This window comes from Nannospalax galili, unplaced genomic scaffold, assembly GCF_000622305.1.
Source record: "Nannospalax galili isolate Female #2095 unplaced genomic scaffold, S.galili_v1.0 scaffold3, whole genome shotgun sequence".
Classification (NCBI taxonomy): domain Eukaryota; kingdom Metazoa; phylum Chordata; class Mammalia; order Rodentia; family Spalacidae; genus Nannospalax; species Nannospalax galili.
Window position 1 is genome coordinate 665,023 of NW_008351466.1, and position 5,831 is coordinate 670,853.

The 5,831-nt window shown below is 39.0% G+C and overlaps 1 non-coding gene and 1 pseudogene across 1 annotated transcript; both read left to right on the forward strand.

Moving 5' to 3' along the window:
- Positions 1–2,640, forward strand: part of LOC103746225 — a 6,374-nt pseudogene extending 3,734 nt beyond the window's left edge.
- A 760-nt stretch (positions 2,641–3,400) lies between these two features.
- LOC115066827 lies at positions 3,401–3,541 on the forward strand. The gene has a single exon (XR_003846280.1). It is a non-coding gene; the product is annotated as a small nucleolar RNA SNORA67 (small nucleolar RNA).
- Positions 3,542–5,831: the final 2,290 nt, after the last annotated feature.

Consider the following 5,831-nt stretch of genomic DNA (forward strand, 5'->3'; position numbering starts at 1 on the left):
GCGAGAGAACATCAAGACGGAGAAAGAGAGAGAGAGAGAGAGAGAGAGAGAGAGAGAGAGAGAGAGAGAGAGAGAGAATAAATAAATGTTTTTAAAAATCACTAATTCTAAGAGCTGATGCATGGATTATGGTAATAACAGTTGCCTAGTTTACTTTTATATCACGTTTATAGAAATCACTGATATTTCACTTGAATCTGTCCAAGTGTTGGACTGATGACCTTTGGTGTCAAAAATCTAAAATCTCCAACCTCAGATCATACTAACTCTGCAGCTCCCTGAACATAAGTTTTAAAAATCACTAATTCTAAGAGCTGATGCATGGATTATGGTAATAACAGTTGCCTAGTTTACTTTTATATCACGTTTATAGAAATCACTGATATTTCACTTGAATCTGTCCAAGTGTTGGACTGATGACCTTTGGTGTCAAAAATCTAAAATCTCCAACCTCAGATCATACTAACTCTGCAGCTCCCTGAACATAAGTCCCATGAAGTATCATGAAAACTGATTACACATGCTCAGACCACTGGTTACTTCCAATTACTTTTCCCCACACCTTAAATCGGTCTCATTTTTTCCCATAAAATTCCTCAAACCCTATCCTCAGGGGGGCAGATTTGAGAAATGTATCTCCTCTTTCATCCTTGACTGTCCTGTGAATAAACTCTGTTTTGAAAAGCTCACCTCAGGGATTGGTATAATTTATGGCAGGCCATACAGGTCTTTTTCAATAACAGTGTAAGAAATAAACAGGAAATCCTGTGCAGATAGTATCTGGTGATACTTCAGTGTTCCAAGATTAATTACTTCTGGGCTTCAGAAAAGAATAGAAAATCTTTATTTGATTTCCTGTTTTTAAAATGTGCTTTCTTGTCCTTTATCTTCTAGGTGACTGTAAGGAAAAACATAATGAGCAAATCTACAGAGAATGTGTGGCACCCAATAAGATTTCAATAATGGTAAGTCCTTGAAAAGCTTGCTTTCTCTCTCACATAAAAGACATACTTTAGAAGCTGGTGAGATAGCCTGACAGCCTGTATTAAATCCCTAGAACCCATGTAAAAGTGTAAAGAGAGACCTGACTCCATAAAGTTGTCCTCCAGCCTCCACATGAATAGTGTGTGCACATACACACACACTAAAAGTAAATATTAAAATGTTTAAAAGACATAACTTTGACATAACCTGCGTATAACCACTATCATACCATATGCAAATGTAGGTACGAAATAAATTGTACACACAGTTATGTAACATTTTCTTGCAAAGAAAACAATCCCAGTTTCCTTACATTCCAGTTGTTCACTAGACCCCTTTGGGTTAATTCGAGTTCAACACTGGGGAGTAATCAGTCCTGCCTATATATAGTCTGGATAGAAGTTGGTCAATTCCCAGTCAGATTGCTTGGACAGGAAACACAGTCCTAGCTAATCTGAGCTTCCATGCTAATGAAACATTGTCATATGACCAGAATATTGCCTGTAACTGACCGGTCATTCAGTACATGGGAATGTGACTGATGATTAGGACTCAGTCTCTGAAAGACTACTACTCCCCTTGTGCAGGGGGTTACAAATCACAACCTCGGATAAATTGACCATGCCAGTGTACCAAACTCTGTTCTGTGTTTAGCACACATTATCGAAGAAAACAAAGTCCTTGCCCTTCATACAGCAAGGATCTATGATCTCAGATTACAAAAGGAAGAAACAGATAAAAAAAGATGAAATACCATGTAAATAATGCCAGGCAGTGATAAGTGTGGATATGAGATTTTGTAGATGTGGGGTTATTGTTCTACAAACACTTTGGGGAAATGGTTGATGCCGGTTCTGGGACATGTAATGTGCAAAATAATTTTAAAACATCTTGTTATACAATTTAGCAAAGATGTTGTCAAAAGCTATTTCAGAGTACTACGCGAGTTTCTTGATGCTGAGAGCATCAGTACTGTGGGCTCTGCTTTTTGGACTTCCTTCCCCGCATGGCCCTGAAACTGCAATCAGCACTCTTGCCTCAGCTCAAGAAAGCTGGCTGACACATCGGCCTCTCCCAGCTTGCTGAAGGGAGAAAAAGAACAGCGAGATGCACTCGAACATAGTGATGGAAGTACAAAATGAAATAGACAGGCTTAGCGAGCAAGCCAGTGAAGAAATCAAAACAGAAAGTAAAACAGAAATATAACAAACTCCGCCAACCAGTTTTTTCAGAAGAGGTAAAAACCGATTGCCAAAATCACAAATTTGGGGGTAACAACATTTGCCAACCATCCACAAATGTCTGCACTGCTTGGGGAAGAGGATGAAGAGGCACTGCATTATTTGACTAGAGTTGAAGTGACGGAAATTGAAAATATAAGATCAGGCTACAGAATAGATTTTTATTTTGATGAAAATCCTTACTTTGAAAATAAAGTTCTCTCCAAAGAATTTCATCTGAATGAGAGTGGTGATCCATCTTCAAAGTTAGTGAAATCAAATGGAAATCTGGAAACGATTTGATGCAACACTCAAGTCAAATGCAGAATAAAACCAGCGTGAAGAGCAGCAGGAAGAACCAGAGAGCTTCTTCACCTGGTTTGCTGACCATTCTGACGCAGGTGCAGATGAGTTAGGAGAGGTGATCAAGGATTAGGTATGTGACCAAATCCCTTATAGTACTACTTGGTTTCCAATACGGATAATGAAGAAGAAGGGGATGATGATGATGATGATGATGGTGATGGTGATGGAGGAGGAGGAGGATAAGAAGATATTAATGAACGAGATGAGGACGGAGGTGAAGAAGATGAAGATGATGTTGAAGGAGAGGAGGGAGGGGAGGATGAAGGAGAGAAGGACGAAGAAGATGAATAATACAAAAGAATGAACACTGATGGATTCCAACCTACTTTCCTTCTTTTAAATTTTTATTTTTATTTTTTAATTTTCTCCAGCCCCTGGGAGCAGTCCAGTCCCTGCAGTCTTCCCTCTTCCCCCACCCACCCTCTTGTGCTCAGTCACCCTCACCCTGTTTTTGAGGTCTCTTTTCTCAACACTATGGTTCTCAACATATTTGGGGTAAGTAACCTTAAGCAGAACACAGTAGGAAAAGAATCTCCACTCTTCTGTTCTAAATTCATTTTGATCCTCTATTGTCTAAAAAACTGTGGAATCAACACCACCACTGCTCTGTGGGAAAAAAGAAATAACCTCTGCCCCCTTGGTTCTGCTGGAAGCCGGGGGTATTGGGCCCCTGTGTAGTAATGCATAGAATTCTAGCTTTTTTCCTCCTTTCTCTGTATATTGGGCTCAGAGTTTATACTTGTCTCTATGTGATTATGGCCAGTTAGCATTTACCAAAAAGCATCTGTCTACTTTCTCTTCAAAACTCTTTTTTGAAGTTTAAAAAATGGGTCCAAGGTGATTCCTTCTCCCAGGGACCAAGTAAGCCCATCTCAAGAATGTAGCAACTCAGAAGAAAGCTTGGCATGCTTAAAGTCTTTGGGGAGCAAGGTAAGCATGTTTCCTTTGCCTCACTTTGGCTGCCTACATGCATGTTTAAAAAAAAAAAAAGAAAAAATGTTTTTTAAAAATAGGTATAAGCCAGGCATGGTAGCACACGCCTTTAATCCCAGCACTTGAGAGGCAGAGGTAGGCAGATCTTTGTGAGTTTGAGGCCAGCCTGGTCTACATAGTGAGTTCCAGGACAGCTGGGGCTACAAGGAGACCCTGTCTCAAAAAGACAAAAAAAATGGGTATAGAAGATGGGCAAAGGGTGAGTTTGAGCCGTTTGAGTGGGTTAAGTGGGCATTTTGACAACAGGGCTTCTCCTTTAGCATATTAATTGTGATGTTTAATGGACATCCTTACAGGTTAAGATGACACTTCTAAGATAAATTACTCTCCTAATGGAGCCCTGACACTCAATGGGAGAATCAGCAGACACTGTAGGATTTTATTTGGAATTGACATTCTCTATTGTAATTTTGTTTATTTTTAAATTTTTGTTTTCACTGGAAAGGAAAGACAGTGATGCTCTGTTTTAAACATTCAATGTATACAAGTTGTTGTTCCAATAAAACAAATGTGCACCAAAAAAATTACTTCAGAGGAAAAGTTAAAGGATATTAAGGTCATGGTAAAAGGAAATGAGAAAAACTAAAGAGGCTTCCACTGGCCAAAGACAATACTTTTTTTTCCTTTTTCTTTTTCTTTTCTTTTTTTCTTTTTCTTTTTTCTTTTTTTTTTTTTTTTTTTTTTTTTTTTTTTTGGCACAGTGTCTCCTATACCCCAGGCTGACTTCATCCTCGACCTTGAACTTTTTATCCTCCTGTCTGCAGAGAGCTGGAATCACAGGTATAAATCCCAACTTTCAATCTTTGCCATACTAGAGAGTGAACTTGGGACTTTGTGCATGCTTGGCAAGCACTCTTCCAACTAAGCTACATCCCCAGGTCACAAAGACAGTACTTAAACATTTTAAAAAGACTATAAAAGATTGAAACACATTGCATGTGTTCTTTTAACTGTCAAGATGGTACTGAGAAAAATGTATGCAAACATATGAAAAGTGTTCAACCTTATTCATTGTAACAATATAAATTAAAAGTAAAGTGTAGTATGATTTCTTCAGATCGGCAAAAATCCAAAGTTTTGACTACATACTGCTTTGGTGAGGTTGTAAGCAAGCACTCCCATGTCATTTTAACAATGAGAATATAAAACTGCACCACCCTATAAGACAAGAAATGGTTGATATCCTGCACAGTTCCCCTTTCACCCAACAATCCCACTTCTTGGAATCCATCGCAAAAAAACACTGACAAAAAAAAATTATAAGGGACTAGAGAGATGGCTCAGCAGTTATGAGCACTTGCTGTTCTTTCAAAGAACCTGGGTTTGATTCCTAGCACTCACATGGTAACTAACAACAAACTTTAATGCCAGTTCTGGCTATCCAACGTCCTCTTCTGTCTTATTTGGAAACTGCATGCACATGGTATGCTTACATGGAGGCAAAACACTCATACACATAAAATACAAATAAATCTTAAAAATGTACTATGAGGAGAGATAAATAGTACATATCTAGTGTTAAAAAAAACAGAGGGAATGGTATTAGTCCAAAAACCTACTGAAAAATTACATACAATATTTCTACATGAGTCCTTGAGTATAGCTAAAGGCTACATAACAAGAAACAGTGCCAGACAGGAGAAACCTTCCTTTGAGTTGTTGGCCAGGGTAATCCAAGATACTACCAAAATTACACAGGTTATTGCCACATTCCATGATTACCTCCCAGAACTTGATGATAAGAACCTATTGCTGAAGACAGGACACACTTCGGACACAGGATTTTGAGCAACCGAGCTGGAACTGACCTGGAAGCCACCTCTCCTGAAGGCTAGCTCTCATAGCTTTGGAGAGTACCACACAAGCTGCTAAGGGAGACTATCAGTTGATGGTCCAACCCCAGTTTCAAGACCTAAAAACCACATCAATAACCAGCACAGCAAATGACATTGGTACAGTAGTGGCACTTTTATCTTGGGGGTAATCAACAGCTACTTAATTGACTTAAAGCCCACTCAATAGGAGGAAATTCATCTGTGGCACTATAAACCTAGTGAAATACACATAGCTGGAGAGGTCATAGATCTTAGAGAAAACTCCAAGGGTGCCACATCCCTAGACAAATGTAATATGGATCCTTAAATCCATAGACAGTATCCCATTCACCACCCATCAAAGAAACTTCTTTTTCAAGAAACAGTGATAGCTACAGAGTTCCACAACTGGTCATACACAGAGCTTGCCCAAGCCTGAGTGGCACATCTAAGA